Source organism: Abramis brama, assembly GCF_963993115.1.
Source record: "Abramis brama genome assembly, chromosome: 12".
In the NCBI taxonomy this organism is placed as follows: Eukaryota; Metazoa; Chordata; class Actinopteri; order Cypriniformes; family Leuciscidae; genus Abramis; species Abramis brama.
In genome coordinates this window covers 38,702,946-38,723,368 of record NC_139974.1, presented here as the reverse complement: position 1 = coordinate 38,723,368, position 20,423 = coordinate 38,702,946, and the positions used below count along the sequence as shown (strand labels likewise).

Here is a 20,423-nt window from a genome sequence, read left to right as displayed (position 1 = left end):
ATGTAATGACATCCATGCTGCATGGCTTTAATGTCAGACGCTACATGCTTTCTGCACTTCGTTGCTTTTAATTTGCCTCTTTGAGTCAGACATCCCTGTTCTTCCAAAGCCCCCCGATACATTAATTAAAGGATTTCTGCAACAGTGTACTTCAGGAGCCAGAGCTATGGTAGGGGTTGCAATAAAGTGATAAATAATCACTTACTACCATGTGGAATTATAGCCCAAATATGCTTTTGTTTTGAGTCAGACCCTCATGTTTATTTTATGAGCTGTTGTGAAGCTAAAATAGTGTGACAGTCACTAGTTTCAAGTTTACCCGTGTAGACTTTATCCTGTGAGGTTCCTAGATCTGTCATCACAAAGGGAGACATTGGTGTTATTTTTAGTGAATTCTCCTGGAAATATTAAGCAGGAGTTCATTTTCAGATAGTATTTGACTCCATTTTTTAGTGTTGTTTTGCAAGTAAATGGACATTTGGACAAATGAAACAACATGTTAATTCAGAGTTTGAATAGCATTTTAAGCTTGGATTTTAAAATCTGGCAATTATTAGCAAAGTTGAAGCGTCTGATGTGAAATGCAAATGAAATCTGCTCTGATGACCTTTGCAATGTATTTGAAGACACTCACAATTTGTGCATTGAATTATAAGAACTGATCATGAATCTGCATTGGCATTTGCAATGTCTTACAGGAGGTTGAATTGAATTGGAATTTCAATTGGAATTGAATTGGGTTAGGGTTAGGTATAAACACGCTTATGTTCATGTTTATGCTTTTTAAATTCTGAATCTGCTACAGAAGTGGATGAAGTGAACCCACTGGTGCGGTTGGTAAGAAGATTGCAGTACTTGAACTTTAAGCCAACTTCTTAAAGAGCACAGGCTCCATGAAACCATAATGAGGGACACTTAAGCCCTTCATCTGTATTCAGTTTGTGGATTGTCAATAAACCGAAGGAGAGAGTGGTCTTCATGGAAACAGGTTTAAGGCAGAGGTGAACTCAAATTGCTGAGGCAGACTTAGAAGAACAAATGTATGCACAGTGAACCTATATTTTCAGATATACTGTATCATTAAAGTATCTTGATTGATTAAAAAAAAATCATGAAAGTGAATTCAAGGTGGTTTGGCCACCAGCTGCAAGAGGTTGCTCAGATGTTTGACATTCCAGTTGAAGGGGGAAAAGCTGACTGTACGCATTATCGTTTCAATGGATGCACTTAAGGCATAATAAAAAATGTTTCAGACTGAAAATGGGTCTGTTAGTTCTCTAACATCAACAAACCGTCCTTTCATAGCCTGTCTTGTAATGGACTGAGGGAAGTCTGTGAGGACAAGCTTCATACAGTCTTCAAAGCCTCAGGACTCAATATTTTCCTGCATCGACAAAACTATTATGCTGGGGAACCATTTGGCCGCCTGCATCTATCGGCAGAATGCAAACGCGCATCATCTTGGTGCCATCGAATCTTTCATACATTATAGCTTAAATGAGAATACTTTATTCCAATTGTTATGTCCTTAATCATTTTTTGGATTTTATTTATTTTCCCTACAGGACTGAGACACACACACACACACACACACACACACACAGACAGTCTATTGTTCAGAATTAAGAGGCTTTTCACACTTCTCCTTGAAGCGTCTCTGGCTTTAGGGAAGGCTGTGTTTGCTGACCATTTGACACGCTTTGGTCTGTGTTCATTTTAACAGTTGATGTAAGACACGTTCATTCCAACCCTGAAGAAATTCACCTAGCGGACTAAACATTTTCACAGACGCAAGTATAATTAGTAGCCGATAAAATTTGCACCACAATGTAAGTACTAACAATAGCTATGTTTCCATCCACCTATTTTTATTTGCATTTTGAGAGATATCGCTAGATGGAAATGGCAAGATGCACATAAATTCTACAATTTTAGAAATTTACCTGTGCATAGAAAGACCTGTGCATAAACTATGATGGAAACACATTTAGCGAATAAATTCCTCGATGCGCAAAAAAAACCCTAATGTGACTCAATGGATGATGTGATTGGATATCTGGACTAACCAGCGGACCAATCACATCGCAGCATGTCAAATGTTGGTTTTCTCCCCAATTGCAATTTCTGTTTCAGGTATTTGGCACCAATATCCCAGGAATGTTCTTCTCTTGCACGCATGGGATGGAAATGCTGCTTTATTCACAAATGTTTTATGCAATATACCAATTTTGCACCAAAGTTAAATTTGCAACTTTCAATGGAAACATGGCTATAAACTATTTGCATTTTTGACTATTTACTATTTGATATAGTCATATATATAAATTTGAAAATAGTTTATTTAGCTTATTTATGAATAGAAAGATAGCATAATTTGAAATTCTGAAGTCCAGTTAACGGGAAGGCAGAGCAGTGCTGCAATAGGACACTTTCATCAGTTCAGCTTTCCGCTTTCCTCCATTTCCTCCAAAGTCACTTTGCACTTGTGCTTCTGGAACATTCCTTGAGTTCCTTCTGAGAGGTGCTGCAGTTCAGTGATAAGCGTTGCTCTTTTTCACATTCATTCTTCCGCCATGCTTCCCTGAAGTCCTAAAGTCCTATCAACGCCTCCAGCCAGTGTGTGTGACAGGGAAAGTGTGTGTGCTTTATGTATGTGTGTGTTTTCCTCCACAATGTTATTGTTTTTGTGCAATGTGCTTATAACCTGACAACCTTACGCTGTGCTTTCAACAGTTGTAAAACCCTGAGAGGTTATGTATATATAATATTTTTCTGATTATTTTTATTTTTGCACAAATGTTCATGTTTCACCTTCCCTCACACATTCGGGCTTCTGTTTTGCCTCGAGTAACATCGCAGGCACAGTTTAGAGTGCATTTAAAATTAGAACAGCCACATACGGCACAGACACGCTCCAAACACATTGATATTGCTGTTGCTCTTAAATAAATGTTTGTTTACGTGGGACATCTTTGAGATGCACATTGCTGTGTTAAAACATAGTTTGCGTTTTTCAGGAAAGCATCCGTCATAATCCCAGTCAATGAGCATTAGCGGTGTTCTGCTCATGCGATTTTACAGCACAGAAATGATCAGAATTTGAACAATGAAGGCGGCTCAAGATGCACAGCGTCCTGGCCTGGTTTTTAACCGTGCTCTTCCAGGCTCCGTCGCTGTTGGCTCACCATCAAAGTGAGCTGGGAAACAAGGCTAGCCAGCTGGGAAATGGCACATCAGCACAAACAGAGCCAATCAACATTAGCCCAGGCTCACCCCGAGAACAATAATGCGAGGGCTGGGAGAGTATTTACCGGCGCTGTGTTGGGCTCCACGGGGTGTGTGATCCTTACTTACCCTCCAACCTGTTTTAGACATTAGAGCCCTGTGGCCTTCATTAGAGCACAGGGCTGTTTTTCATCATCATCATCATCATCAGCATCATCATAAGCCTTTAGCGAGGAATCTCCGGAGGTGTAATGAACACCTGCTCGAGCGAATACGTTATGTGTCGGAAGCTGAGCGGGGAATTAAACGATAGTAATGTGGTACTTCATTAAGTTTTTCTAACATGTTCAATGCTTATTCAGTGAAATTAGTTGTCAAGTCATCTTTGTTTATATAAAGCTTTCTACAATACAGAGCGTAACTGCAAAGTTACTTACACAGGTGAAACTCAAAAAATTTGAATATCGTGCAAAAGTGAATGCATTTCAGTAATTCAAATTAAAAGGTGAAACTAATATGTTTAGTATATACAACTATATACATATGCATGATTATACTTTTCAGAGGGCCGACATTTCTGTACTTAAAATCCTTTTTTTTTTTTTTTTTACTGATTTCATGTAATATTCAAATTTTCTGAGATTTTTAATTTGGGATTTTCATAAACTGTAAGTCATAATCATCAAAATAAGTTTTGCTCGATATTCACGAGTTTCACCTGTAGTTATAGTAGAGTGGATGTTGTGGAGCATCAAAATAAAGTGTTTGCAGATATTAAACAGAATCTACTAATACTCTAATTACACTAGTTGACATGCACCTGCAAAGTTACTTATGGTTAGTAGAATGTCTAAAGTGGACTATCGAAATAAAGTGTCAAGTTTTGTTCTCATCAATAGTGTCAGTGCAGGCAAATTGAATTGCCAAATTTTTTATTAACTAGTAAAAAAGATAATCCCCCGGTTTCACAGACAAGGTTTAAATCTAGTCCCAGACTAAAGTGCATATTTGAGCTGTTTTAACTGAAAGCAACTTTATTAATCTATTAAAATATATCAGTGTCAATACTTTGTCCCACCAAGATGCACACCAGTAATGTGTTTCTTTTCTAAGGCACGTTTATAAAAGCTACTTGCATGCCTAATTGAACTAAGGCCTAATCCTGGCTTAATCTAAGCCCTGTCTGTGAAACTGGGCCAATGTAATATATTGGTATTTAGCGACTGGGTTTGTGCGGTTGTTGAATGATGCAGGTTTGGTGCAACTGTTGTGAATGCGGCCCAGCGTGTGGTGTGTGAGAGAATCGCTCTCCATGGTGCTGAACATCTTTAGCTCAGGCTTATTTATGAGCAGAAGGAAATACCTTGCCTGCATTTCCTCAAACATTTGTGTGTATGTGTGTGTGTTTTCTAATATAGTATAAAACGAGAAGCAAGATTGTGTCTGTATCCGTTCTGCTCTGTCAGCAGGAGCACTAGCACTAAAATTAACTCCTGTGGATAAAAGACTAGCCACGGTGTTTGGCAAGCAGTATAACGACTTATTTCCCTCCAACTTTGTTATGTTGCATAACTAGAAGCTAACAAACTCGTATTTTTCATTGTTAGGATGACAAGAGCAATGCATTTCATTTTATAGTAGTTTCAAACAATATATTTATGATTTATGAATGAAAACCTGTTCCTCTAATTTATTTTTATTGCCACTTTATAGTCTTGAATTACTATTAGACTATTAAAATGATCTTTTCATGTTGTATATTTAATTTAAAACTATATTATTTTAATTATATCTTTGTATGTGATGGCTGTCTCGTATATCACAAGTTTAGATTGATACTATTGTAATTTAACATATTCATATCAAGATTAAATGCTTTGGTTACATGTTGTATATCGCATGCTTTAACGCAGTGACATATTTAAATAAACCATGAGTCCACATTGAAAATATAGGATGCAAAATTGTATTTCACAGAAATGTTTAGGATGTATTTATGATTTCAAGGGGGAAAAAATAAAACAATACATTATGACATAAAGAGAAAAAAAAAACTAAATAGAAGCTTTTTCAGACTTTGGACCCCACTGTACATAAATAAATAAATAATATAAAATAAATCATATAGAGTTGGGTCACACTTTAAATTAGGGTCCAATTCTCACTATTAACTAACTATTAACTATGACTTTTGCCTCTATAAACTCCTAATTACCGTTATTAATAGTTAGTAAGGTAGTTGTTAAGTTTAGGTATTGGGTGATTATGGGATGTAGAATATGGTCATGCAGAATAAGGCATTAATATGTGCTTTATAAGTATTAATAAACAGCCAATATCCTACTAATATGCATGCTAAAGAGCAACTAGTTAATAGTGAGAATTGGACCCTAACTTAAAGTGTTACCAATTATTATTCTTTTTTTATCACTAGTGGTCTCAGATATTTGGACCCCACTGTGCATAAAAATAATAATAAACTATTGTACAATATTGCAATCCAAAGCTCAAGAAACTGCATTCAGTTACTTTGACTGTGATGTGCGATGATGGTGTAACTGGTTCTCCAGCTCCAGCTGTGTGGAGTATTGCAGACACTCAAAAGCCTCAATAAGCTGTAGAAATATGACCAGTGTCTTTCTCAATGTCAGGAAACAGCAGAAAGCAGAGAACATGCAGTTTCTGTGAAAGATGCGTGGCAGACACCTAGCTGTCAAGGACAGTCTATCTTTCGTTCTATCCATCTGTGTCACTGTCATCTTTCTGCAAGGAAACAGGCCATGTTTGGGTCTAATACCAAAACCCTCTTTCAAAGACATAAAGCCTTGTTCAGCTTTCAGAGAAATGGTGCAATTCAATACTTCTTATTAGAGCTGTCAAATAAATGTATTTTTGTAGAGTGATTGGTGGAAAATCCCTTATTAAATGTGTGTATTATTTATTTATTATGCATTGTTTTGTTTTTTTAACATGTTAAATTGACAGATTTATTATTTTAAATTTCATAGTCTTATCTTGGCTCCATGGAGAGTCTCTATGGTGTGCATGATTCTGATTGTACTATGTGTCAAGTTAAGTGCTATTTTCTGGTGACGACGGTCCCTGCTGAAACGAGGCAGAAGGAGAGGTGTAATCTTTCTTTCTAATCTCATTCTGTGCTCAGAGTCTAAGAGAGCGAGGGATCTCTCGCCCACATCTCACGACTGCTAACCCACTGACGGCTGCACAGAGCTCTCACCTCTTCACCCAAACCGGGCCGAACTTCCTGTGGGCTTCATATTACTCTCCGTAATCCCACACAGTAACACATTCATCATCTCAGAATGGAAAGCATAAAATAACACTCATTTAAGGAGATAGTACACCTCAAAATGAAAATGCTGTCATGATTTACTCACCCTCATGTTGTTCCAGATCTATCTATCTATCTATCTATCTATCTATCTATCTATCTATCTATCTATCTATCTATCTATCTATCTATCTATCTATCTATCTATCTATCTATCTATCTATCTATCTATCTATCTATCGTTCTATCTATCTATCGTTCTATCTATCTATCGTTCTATCTATCTATCTATCTATCTATCTATCTATCTATCTATCTATCTATCTATCTATCTATCTATCGTTCTATCTATCTATCTATCGTTCTATCTATCTATATATCTATCTATCTATCTATATATCTATCTATCTATCGTTCTATCTATCGTTCTATCTATCGTTCTATCGTTCTATCTATCGTTCTATCGTTCTAATGTCTATCCAATGTTTCTAATCCATCCATCCATCATCCATATCTATCTATCCATCTATCCATCTATCTATCTATCTATCTATCTATCTATCTATCTATCTATCTATCTATCTATCTATCTATCTAATTTTTCTCATCCATCCATCCATCCATCCATCCATCTGTTCACACTTGCATTCTGCAAGAAAGCAATATGGGAAAAGTGGCAATGGGTGTTACATCAAACACGGCCCCACGAGAAACGTTCTCCGAGACAGGAGCGATCTGTTCAAATCTAGCAAGTGTAATCAGACAGCCTCATCTGTGACTAAACGTCTAATGTAGAACAATGGGACCCTCTTTTCCCAAAATATGTGCCGCCTGCACGCTTTCTCATTAGTGATCCGCATCGCGATGAGGAGATGAGATTTGTGGTCCCATTGGTTCACATAGCAACCAGTGAAAAGAACACATTAGAGGAAATCTCTTCTAGTGGACTCGGGAGAAAATGGTGTTCTTTCTTTGTGTGTGTGTGGATTGATACGGCTCTGTACTTTAAGCCATCGCTTCGATGGGTGCTTCAGGGAGTTTCAAAAAGGCACGCTGAGAAACATCTGTTAACAGATGAGCTTCTACACAGAGCTCTGCCATATTGTCTTTGTTGGAGAACAGCGTGGCCTCGCTGGGGAACCGTATCCGTATATATATATTTCCAGTTTTAATCACAACAAGTCATATAAACACACCCTGGAGTCCAGCTGCGATTCGTTATTTATTGATATGTAAGTCTGCATATTATAGCACCTCAGGTTGAAGAAGTGCAACATGCAGGACTCCTGTAATTTCTTCACGTTGTGTTTTACTACGACCACGCAGGCGGCAGGCGCTCGCTGATCTGTCCTGGGGTTTGATTTATGTCCCAGTGATGATCATGCCTGCAGGAGATCCATATTTCATTAATCAAATGTGTTCCACTCACATTCTTAGCAACGGGCAAGGTTGTAGTGTCGGCATTGTAAATTCCAGCTCAATCTTTTTTGTCAGGGTCCAAAATTAACACTCTACAAGTGCCAAATGCTAATAAAAACTGACTTTGTTGAGGAAATAAATACGTTACTGTAACCTTTTAGGTTGATCACACTATATTGCATGATTTATGTTTCATAAGTATGGTGTGAGATTAACTTTTTGTAGAATTTCTTTTTACAAAGTCAATTTGTATGTAAAACTGAACAAATGTGCAAAGAATTATATCCTGATACATTTTTTATTTGAGTGCTCTTTTAAAGAAAGAAAGAAAGAGTAAAAGAAAGAGCAAAAGAAAGAAAGAATAGTTCTCTATAATCTCTCACTCTGTGACTTTTGAGAACCGCTATTCATTATGATTGGACCATTTATTTAGGAACAAAAACGTACAACCGTGATCATAAAGTATGTTAGTTCGCCTCTCGCTGATGTAAGCAGAGTGAAAGAATCAAATTCAAGACATTCAGAGCACATAATAAAGAAAAATCTGTCTCAGTGGACAATTCGCCATCAGAAGTTGCGCTGGGAAGCCAAAAGGTTTTTTTTTCTTTATTTCTTTCTTGTTTTCTTTTATTATTGTAACTCAAGGCCCAAGACAAATTTCTCAGCTCCACCGATTGTGTTGTTTTCAGCACTCTCATTTGCATGGCACATGCCCCATGTTGCCCTTTATCTGTGTTATTTTTCTTTTGTTTTAGTCGAGGTGGAGTGTCATGCACAGAGAGGGAGAGAGAGAGAGAGAGAGAGAGAGAGAGAGAGAGAGAGAGAGAGAGAGAGAGAGAGAGAGAGAGAGAGAGGCGTAGGCAGCCCGAGTGAAGGCACTGGCCCCAGGGCAAGCAATGCAATGCAAAGCAAACAAGCTTAACAAGTGAAAGTGCAGCTGAGGCCCAGCACTGCACCTCTCTCCCACTCCACCCAGCAGAGATTTATGTGCTGTGACACCACATCATATTACTGACCTGGATTCACACTCCCAGCTGTTCTGACTGTTTTAACACCTTTCCTTTCATTAGCGACCGCTGTGAGCGCACACATGTATCATTCCAGCTCTGCTGTGGATCTCTGCCCTGATTTCTGTTTTTCTTAGGACACTGTATCTTAGCCACAATCACGATCAGTCACATTAAACATGAAATATCTTCTGATTGGCTGAGATTGCACCTGGTGTTAGGAACACACAGTACTTCAACGGATAGTTCACTCAAAAATGATAATTCTGTCATGTTGTTGCAAACCCGTATGACATTCTTTCTTCTGTGGATCACAAAAGAAGATATTTTGAAAAATGTGCACAGTAAAAATCGATGTTCTTACATTTTTACAAAAAGGTCCAAATTTTCATTTTTGGGTGAATTATCCCTTTATGTACAGTACATGCTTAATGTACAGTATCATTGAAATGTTATTGTAGTTATTGTAGTAAGATTTTGAATTAGTTTTTATTTTTACCAACATTTATGAAAAGTAGATTTGAACAAAGTTTGGTTGTAAACAAATCAGTTGAGTGATTTAAGGACTTTCTAAACACACACACACACACACACACACGCACACACACACGCACACACACACACACACACACACACACACACACACACACACACACACACACACACACACACACACACACACAAAAAGTCACTGTGATGAATAAAAAATTCAACTTGCCCAAAAATCTTTATTCATAAATTCATAAATTCATAAATTGTTTATTCATAAAAGAGTAAAAGACTTTTATCCATCTACTGGCGTAACAGTGTGCCCTGCAGAAAGATGAATCAATAAACTAAACTTGTCTTTTTGTCCTGTGTTATAATTTCCAAAATGAAAATTTCACTGAAAATGAAAAGAACACTTTTGTGTTCAGATAATTTGTCACGAGCCCAATCCATTTTCTCTCTGGCGTCCTGTCTTCTGTCATCATGGATGGCCTCTGCAGGTGCCGAACAGTGCGTGAGTGTGACGCCGCCGAGATCAGGGCGGATAAACACTTTTAAAGTGAGCATAGAAATGAAAACGGGGAGATAAGATGCCAGCAGGTTTATTATCCCACAGGAAAGCAGAGGAGGAATGAGAGAGCGAGTTAATATTTGTATTAGCATGTGCAATTTGCAGCTGTTTTGCATGGGTGTTATTTGCATCTCTATAAAATCCACAGCGGTGATCGGTTTCCACATTTGTGTGTGCATGAGCGCACATGCGTTTGAACTGTGTTTACCTGTAGTTGATCTTGTTTGCATTGTCGAGGAATCCATAATCGTGATCCGATTTGCCTCTTGGCGAGAACCCTAGTTGTTTGTGAGGGAGATGGAGATTATGCTGGGCCGAAGACAGAATCTTTCTGAATAACGGACGAGCTCTAATTTCCCGTTGCTCACACTTCTGCAGACAAAAACTTCCTCACAATTACACAATGACAAACCCGTTGTGACACCAGACGGACGGCCTTGCTGAGATCTGTGTGTGACCCGAGGGCTGAAGTGTCGTGACCTGCTGTTTGATGCTCTTTTTCACATGAATCCATAGAGGCTGCTGGATGCTCTGCTCATCTTTTTGCTTTTCTGTTGTGTTGTGTCATTTTCCTTAAGTCACCGGCCCACCAGTGGGCCCAAAGCCATTACATATTTAAAACAGTAATATCCTATACTAAACCTAAACTAATCTTGGCAAACTATATATAATTTGAAAGCTTACAATCTCAAGTTTTCATATTCAGTGACTGATCTTCAAAATAAAGTACAGAGGAGTCGTAATTTATCAATTTGCAACAAGAATATTTCCCTAAGGCGTGTTCAGACCTTTATTTTGAAATATTAATGAACATGAAAAATCATGAAAGAATGGTAGAAATCTCAGTTTGTTTTCATGCCAAGAGTTCAAAAGATAACATCCATTCAATTTTTTTTAGAAAAAAAGGTTTGAAAATGTTTTAAATATAAAGAAAAAATAATAGATTCACCATTTGTGATGTGGCAGCGAACTATAACGCACACTATGTGTTTATTAGAGGTTAAATTCATATCAAAATCTGCCAAACTTCCCATACTTCTTCTGAATAGGATGTCTACTTCATAAATTGTATGAAAATTGTGGAAATATATGGTTCAGATCACTCAAAACATATATGGGAATGTAGGCGGTATATGGGCAGTAATGGAGTCTGGTTGTCACCTAGTGAAAAAGGTTGGTACTGCGCCCTAACAAAATCTCACTGAAAGCTAATTTTTTGAGATATCAGCCTAAAATTTGAAACACAACTTGTTCAGATTTTTTGGCTTTCATTTTCTTGCAGTTTTGAAAATATATATTTTATATAAAATATGAATAATTAAATTTTTACATTATACATTTTTATAAACTCAAACGTCTACAACTCTTTTTCTGTTTCACTTTCTAAATGTATTTCACTTCTACAAAAATCTGCCAAATGTCTTCTTTAAAACAAGACCAATCTAACGTCTATATTCCAAAGCATTCCTGAATTACAACCATTTAAGTTCGGAATGCTCATTAGATGCAGTCTCTGAGGGCTTAATATTAAAAGAGGCAAAATCTAAAGTGTTCTGTTTCAATATGATTAAAAATGGATTATTACAAGATTATCCCAACATGATATCACATGGATCAAGATTAGTGGAGTTTTGCATTTTCAAATTTATCAATTGATTTTAAGTTAGTTAGTATGGATTTATAGGGTTTGTATTTATTTATTAATAAGAGTTTATTGTATTTTGCATTTTAAATTTTGGATTTTTTTCTCATTTTGGACATTTATATTTATATTTCTGTTTAGTTTTTTTATTTTTATTTAATTATAGTGAAAGAATAAAGCTGAGCGATAAAGATGATATTGCGTTATGTTATAACACATACATAATTGAATTAATAAATGAATCTAAAATAAGTGAATTCATTCAAAGCCTTTCGTTGGCTGCAAGAGAAACAGAAGAGTCTCGTATTGTAACACATTTAAATGTATTTGAATGTGTTAAGCTGGAATCACAACTGTGAGAAACTCAATGCATCTGTTGATTCTCCAGCAGAAGCCGACAGAAGATTGTCATGACAGTGACGGAACTTTATTTACCGAATCAGAGCCTGGGGCATCTGTGGATTATTGTGTGTAATATGTCAACTTTCACAATATGAATTACTCTTTACACATGAAAATATATTGCTGTGTGTGTGTGTGTGTGTGTGTGTGTGTGTGTGTGTGTGTGTGTGTGTGTGTGTGTGGTGTGTGTGTGTGTGGTGTGTGCGTGTGTGTGTGTGTGTGTGTGTGTGTGTGTGTGTACTTGTACAACTATCTTTGTGAGGACCAGTTTGAGTTTTAGACCACTGGAGTGAGGACAAAGAGAGTAAAGTGAGGACATTTTGGCCGGTCCTCACTTTCTGAGAGCCTTTAAAGGCCTGTTTGAGGGTCAAGACTTGGTTTTAGGGATAAGGTTATAATGAGGTTAAGGGTCAGGGGTCGGGTTAGGCACTTAGTTGTGATGGGTAAGGTTAGGGTAAGCGGCTAGAGATTGCATTGTGTCAATGAATGTCCTCATAAAGACAGATGTACAAGAATGTGTGTGTGTGTGAGTGTGTGTGCGTGTGTGTTTGTGTGTGTACACTTATACTGTGAAAGTTGACATATACTACACACAATAACACACAATAATATTTAAGGGTGAGTCCAGGTTGATTGGGACACTTTAAACAGTATAAATTGTGCTTTATACTGTATTTTTGCTCTTCACTGCTGCCTTTATGTTTCCCCAAAAGGGAATCATCATAATCAGGGGTCTGTGGCATCAAAAAAAGTTATAAAATTCCTGATTCCGGTCATTCCGCTATGTGCAGATCACTCACTGACATTGAAAAAGAGCATTTCATTTGATTGTGTATTATTTTATTTTCGTTAAACCACTGTTTTTGTTTTTCATATTTACTTTTGCATTCATTATTTTCATTTCACAAAAATGCTCAGGGCCCGGTTCCCTGATAACGCTCACTCTTAGCGCACTCTTAGACTCGAAAGATATATCTTACCAAAGTTGTTTATGTTCCTAAGTGTGTTCCCCGAACCATACCTTAGGAAGCTGCTTAAGATATACCTTCTTACGTGCGACGTTACCGGGCGCTGTCCGTGGCGATGGTGCTGAATTGGTTGATATCGATAGCTCGAGAATCAATTATTCTCTCGTGCAGGGGCTGTTTATGTGAGAAAGCGGTGTTCTTTATAAAAGAAGCACTTCAGAAATAGTTGAAATTGCATTTATTAGGATTATAAAAAATAATCCAAACTATAATAGCCTATAATAGCCTAGCCTACATATTTTTAAATTGTATCATATATTGCTGCCATAATAACCATTTCAAATTTGTACGTGCTTTTGGTCGCTGAGGTCCTGCGATGAAATATTGTTCTTGGAAATACTTTCCAGCATTTCAGTAATAAAAGTGTAGGCCTACATCTCGGTGCTCGGCAGTGATCAAAAAGGGTTTAAACAGTGGATTTTGAATCTCTTCTTGTAAACTCAGAGATGTGGATTCAGACGGCAATTAAATTACCACACGACCTGTTTGTCAAAAAACAGTAGGTACTAATTTGGCCAGGGATTTTTACACGGGTTGGGTGAGAAAAAACACTGATATTATTGATTCGGACGGCACTAAAATCACCGACTCACCCCTATAAATGTTTAAAATACCATACAAGCCCATGAGAAACAATATTAGCGTCCGAATAGGACTTAACTGACAGTAGCCTATGTTTTCACTGGCCTTTAAAAGCACTTTTTAATTAAATTAATAATATTGTATAATAATATAATTAAAAATCTAACAACAATCAGTGTAATGACAATTTTATTCTTTGCATGAAAACACTTGAATTAGCCTAATTGAATACTGTCTGGGTGTATTAAAACTTCAGAATTATATTCGTATAGACCTGCAACAGTGATAAGGTAAAGCTAAGAGTGGTCCAGACCAACCTTCCGAAAGTGTGACTTACAGAAGATATACTTAGCGTACGAACGTGTCGGGAATCGTGCCATAACGTTAAGAGAGAGCTTAAGGAATAGGTTAAGAACTACTTAGCGATAAGAGCGTTTTGGGGAACCGGGCTTAGCATGCAATAATTGCATAACTCATTGCTATTGCATTTGATGCAGCTTTTGCCACTTCAGGATGTCACAGGCGTCCTCTCATGACTCTTTACTCCGGCTCCACTGCAACAGCTGATTTCTTTACATCTGCTTGAGTGGATCTGTTGCTTTGGGCTCGATGTCTTCATATTCTCTCTTTCAGTCTGTCTGTCTCTCACACACTCTCTGTCTCCCCATGTAAGCTTTTAAGTAATAACAGCAACAAAAAAATCTGTAATGCTAACACATCCAAATTATCCATGAGAGTCTCAAATCCCAGCTTGTCCTTGTTTGTCAACCAGGAGGATCTGAACAGATTTTCAAAGACAGAACAAAACACAGTCAGCAAAGGCATTTCCGCCAAAAACCGATGCTTGGTTTTGGGGGTTCATTGCAACACTTCTGCATTTTCTCCAAAGTCTCGCTGTTATTTAATCTTGATAAGCTTTGGATCTGGAGTAGAAAGCGTTTTTCCACATTACGGGACCCGCAATGGAGCGTTATGTCTGGAGGCGGGATTGTTTCCTCTAGTTTCATCATGCCTTCTCTTATGAGCATTGCCATGGATCTCAACGGTCCACTAAATCCCCACGTTTTATGGCTGAACATGGCAGAGCTGACAGCCAAGCACTTCTACTTTCATTACAATTCAAAAAAAAAAAAAAAAAAAAATCACTTCCAATTAATCCTTCCGGTTAATTAACTGGTAAAGCATATTTCAGAGGCCCAGGAGGGACGTTCGCGAATGCTGTGGAAGACCCGGCGTTTTGATTGTGGACTAATACAGTGCATTAACGGCAGGTGATCCTATTTCTCATTGAGCGGTGATGTTTCCAATTACTCTCTCTATTAGTGTTGTTTTAATTGTTAATTATAAACTCTATTCTGCTCAGAGTGAATATTAATACGAGCAAGTTAGAAGGCTTAAATCACACTTCACTGCGTGAAAAGGTCTTTCTCAGTATTCTTGTCTTCTTTTCCATGTCTAAACATTCTTAAATCAAGATATATTTACTTGAGAAGCAAAATTATTAAATCTTTTTTAAAGTTCTGCTTTCTGAAAAATGAAGCATTTATGCTTAAAACAAGAAAAAAATATCTGCCAATGGAGTAAGAAAAATAAACCCAATTTAAAGGGAAAACAAGAGTACTTTTCTGACCCCACTGTCAGATTATTTTTTTAGATTTTAAATGCCATCTCTTAATTTTGATCAGTTTTTTTTTTTTTTTTTTAGAAAACAAGACTTCTTATCTATCTCTATAACGTACATAATTTTGCTTCTCAAGTAAATGTATCTTGATTTAAGAATGTTTAGATATTTGCACTGGAAAACAAGACAAGAATCCTGAGGAAGAAAATGATTTTTGTGCTGTGTTTGTCGTTTGAGATGTGAGCGCGCATGGCTACAAATGACTTTGGGGAACGAAGCGCAGGGCTTCATCAGACAAGCATGTTGGATCATCGATCGGCACATCCTGAAAGGGTCCGGCCTGCCCTTTCTAAGGCTTATCAGAGGCAATCTGCCAGGCTGTTATATCACTTTTTTGAGAAGAAAGCTCTTAAGACCTCGCTAAAGCTTTGGGACGGAGCATAATTATTCATGAAGGAGCTCATGCGGTTGACTGAGCCGAGGTCCCAAAATGCCCAGGCTAATTTCCACTCCGTCCGACTGGCTGAACGCAGTTGCGCTTCTGCGTGGAAACCACTAGGGGCGCCAGAATGACTCTATATGTTGGCAGAGACATGACAGCCACACTGCTGCGCCTGCGGGAGACTCACAGGAGAAGAAATTGGAGAAGAGGGGGTTGTTAAATCAAATAAAGCATTTTCCCCTTTGTCCTCCCCCGTTCGTCCTCAATCTGAGGTGCCGATGCAAAACTTTATGTCCAGCGAAAGATTTCCCGTTCGCTAGTAGGCTCTGTTTAAAGGTGGGAAGACAGGGAAGGAGGAGAGGCTTTGATGCATCTTTAATTGGCATCGTGACTTCAGTGCAATGCTAAATACACCTCAAAAGAAAGGAGAATCAGTTCAGCTAAACACCTGTCTTTGATCAGCAGTCTTGGGAAAGAGACAGAGTAAAGAATAACTGCTTTTAATATGCATAGCCTCATGAGAGATGGCAACATTTGAGTCTTCAGAGCTCTCAGAATAAAGCTTGTATTTCTCTTTATATGAAAGTTTTTGTTTCACAATGGACTCTTTTCACAGACTCTTTCTACGGGTATCAACATTGCAAGCTATACTTTTCGTTTTATTACATTCTTTTGTAGTAAATTACAAAAAAATTAACTAACGGCTGAGGGAGTGACAGCTAATTTCACGTTCTTCTCTTCTGACGGTTGTAATCAATCTCTCTGTTTCTTCCCTCTTATGGAAAGTTATGGAAATTCTGTTAAGAATTTTTTTTATTTTGCTGTTGTATTAAAATTATATTTGCTGTTGTCTTCCATTCACCGCTATAGAAGTTTACCCAACTATGATTACTTCCGCTTCTGAGAAAACTGGAAATATGAAAAGGGTCAATATTACCTGAAACATTTATTATGTGTTTTTCAGCAAATGAACGGTGAAAAGAGGTGCTTAACTTTGTCAATGTCACATGATCCTTCAGAAATCTTTTTGAAATTTTATCTTAATATTTATGTGGATTTTTTCTTCAGTATTCATTGATAAATAGAAATTCCAAAGAACATAATTTATTTGAGATAGAAATTATTTGTAACAGTTGTCAATTTAATGCATCTTTGCTGAATAAAAGTATTAATTTCAGTACTGTTCACAAATGAATGGTATTGTATGTACAGTATGTGCATATAAAACTGTCTCCTCAGTCCATTACACAATGCAATACTGTAGCTGGTTTGTAAAGTGTGGCTCTCAGTAGACAAAGAACAAAAATGAGCAAGCACTGCACAAACAGCTTTAAAGCCTTGCTGCAAACAATTCACGGCTGAACAAACAAAAAGTGCATACTTTACAAAATAAAAAAACCAGACAAGACAACAAGCAGCCAGACCTAAAACAAAGCAGAAATCGGGGAGAGGTGTGCAAAAAAAAAAAAAAAACCCCGGACCACGACAGCAGGGACAGAGATGCTATCTGAGCTTCTCCTCCCACATTTGACACACATAAATGATGCTTCCGGCTCAATCGGAGCTCATCCAAGTTCCATTCTGCATCAATGCTGGGAAACAGCAAGGAGATGAATATGAAAGACTCTGGCAATCTCCATGCATTTCAATGAGTAAAGCGGAGGATGCGAGATAGCATCTGTGTTCGGTGGAACAGGTTTAGCCCATCTTTTATATCTGAGTCAGTGTTGAATCTGATAGAGATGTTGAAGTTGTTTGACACACTCTAATGTAAATGGGACATCTGTAACAATAAGGAGCATGTTTGAGAACAATTACAAGAACCAGAACAGGGCGAAGCATTTGAAAGTAAAGTAGTTTCATTTCTCGCCTTGTCGATTTCAATAATCTATTCAAAGCCAAGTCAATGTGAGTGAAAGTTCCTTGTGGAATAGTTGGCCTTTACAAGACAGTTGTCTTACACCCTGATGTTCACGTTGAAACGTTTGCAAATGCTCAAAGGCACACTGTGGAGGATTTTTATGTCATTTTGCAATTTAATTTAATTATTGAGCTAGTACATGACAAAATTAGTTTGCTTTTGCCTTACCTCGAGTCACTAAAGTAAGCCTACGGGAATGAGTTTTATTCAGAGCTATCAGGTTTGATTTGGTTGGAAATTTATTCCAGGCTTCTGAATCAGATTCATTTGTGGAGAAGAACATGAAAATATCTCTCCACTTGTAACTTGCAATTAGTGTAAGTTTAGTATTCATTTTCATTTCATATTAGTTGAAGTTAATTTTTTGTGTGCGTTTTTGTCATTTATATTAGCTTTTTTTAATATCGTTTTTATTATTTTTATTTTATTTTAAGGTTGTTTTTTTTTTTTTCGTACATCAGGTCTTGGGAAATAGCTGAAATAAAATAAGTTTAAGTTTTTATATAATTTTGTTGAAGTTTTATCCCTTAAAACTCATCTTTGATCACCAAAATGACATATGTAAATGTTTTTTTTCTTGAAAAACATTTCTTCATAACTTAAAAACTTAAAACTTAAAATAGCTTAAATGTAATTCTCCATCCTTGCTCCATTTAGTATTCGCGGTTCTATGAATATGCAAATGAGCCCCGCCTCCACTCACTCACTCAGCTCAGAGATCCACTGGTTGACGATCACACGTTGATCTGATTGGTTTCAAGGTATTTTGTGACGTCAGAAACACCAGCGATTTCAAAGCGTGTTTTTGAGACTGTCTTTGGTTCACTGCAGTTTTAAGGAGAAAATACTCAGCAATGGTGACGACTTATGAATTTACACATGCTTTGTCTTAAAGCATATTAAAAACACCACATAGACACATAAACAACATTAAAAACTTGATTTTCACCACAGTGGGACTTTAGAATAACCCTGCTTGTTGTATGTTTCATCCACTGAAGACGATAGAGAGCCCACAATTGTGTCGTGTACCTTTAAAATATGCCAGTTTGTAAAATGCTAACGGATAAATAAGAAACATCATGTTTTAATGAGTACCAAAGGTCTAAATGTAGTTTTATTTTCAGACATGTCAGCACAATATGAGTATTATATCCACTGAAGATCATCCTGTTATCTGAATGTAATCATGAATGTCTAGAACCAAAAAAATGATAATGAATAATTACCACAACGCAATTGCTTAGTGTTTAGTAAAACTGTTTGAGCATTCAAGTTTTAGGATTGGCAGCTACTTCACAAGCTCTAATTGAACAAATAGTTCTTTATTTCAGGCCTTTAGACGCGTCCCAGATCCATTGTTCATCCTTTACACAAAATACAGCTGCATAATTGTGCTCTTTTTTGTAATAGCAGCCCATCAACTCTCGCCAAAAACTGGAATCCAGTCTTTTTCTCTTTCTTGTTTTGTTGATTTAAAATGCTTAATGCTTCCGTTTTCTCGCTTTAGATCTCTTTTATGTCCTTTTGAAGATCACTGAAACAAACGTACACGGCACACTGTTATTATGACATGAAACAGAATGTCACGCTTGGGAGATATGGAGTCACGGCGATTTAACCGGCCTTAGGTTGTTTTCTGATCTGGCTTGCTGGGAGATAAGTCTGGATTTTGTGACACTGAATGCACAACCATAACATCACCGTAACAACTTGTGTATGTGTGTGTGTGTGTGTGTCTGCTTGCAGTCTGTGTTCTCCATATGTATATGTTTGCTTGTGTCTAAACATGCTGTTTCCATGCCAAGCCAACATCTACACACACAACTTCAGAAGCAATCAAGCAAACCATCTTTGTTCAGTTCGGTTAAGCTCAAAGAACAGCATTTGTGACACAATATTGATTTATTTCGTCTTGTCCCGTTTTCTTAACAGATTTTCTTAATCACTTTGTCTTTTTTTTTAACAGTTCTCTAAACTGTACTGTAAGTGCATTTGTCACAACTGTTTTATGGGACATCACAACTATATTGCATGTCTGCAAAATATAGTAACTCGCCCAAAATATTTAATTCATGTTTTAAAACCTAGTTATTGTGTCTGTAAATTGGTCAATGCCATCAATATATATATATAGACTGTTGTCACTGAGTGAGTCGTACTGGTCAAAACATGTCACTTACTGATGATGTAAAATGTCAGAGGAGTCTTCTTGCTTATGTCCGTAAAGGACTATTATAAATCTTACAGTGCACCAGGCTTTAGTCAGTGGAAAAAGCATTTATTGACTACACCATAATTATGATTCTCTCTTATTTTTGCATGTGTTCATAATGTCTTTGTCTCACAGTCTGGCCAAAAATTATGTCTGCATGATTTGGCATGTTTCTTTGCATTATTATCACAAATAAAACAACTGACTCCAGACACAACTGTACAATATGCTTACAAAATATTTTTAAAATATTTGAATAAAGTCTGAATATGTATATTTTTCTAGGCCGTACATCACTTTTGGCCACTATTGTAAATGTATGTCTGCCAGATTTTAGTAAACGAATAGATCATTTTGCATGTGATAGCTCATTGAAGAATGTTTAGAAGTTATGATGAGTATTATCTTTTTTCGCACACTGCAAGTGAGTATTTTAACATTTACGGATTCACCAGTGCCTCACTGTAACCATGAAAGGAGGGACAATATTGTGATAATTAACATTATGCCACAATTAAACTTAATTTATGGAATCCGGAATATTCCGTTTTGGAACCTGGAATATTC

The 20,423-nt window shown here is 37.1% G+C and overlaps 1 protein-coding gene across 1 annotated transcript in view; it reads left to right on the top strand.

Moving 5' to 3' along the window:
- The window catches only part of csmd3b (CUB and Sushi multiple domains 3b), a gene marked incomplete at its 5' end in the record, with an annotated part of 449,682 nt that overhangs the window by 12,870 nt on the left and 416,389 nt on the right, over positions 1-20,423 (top strand). The window lies entirely within an intron of this gene.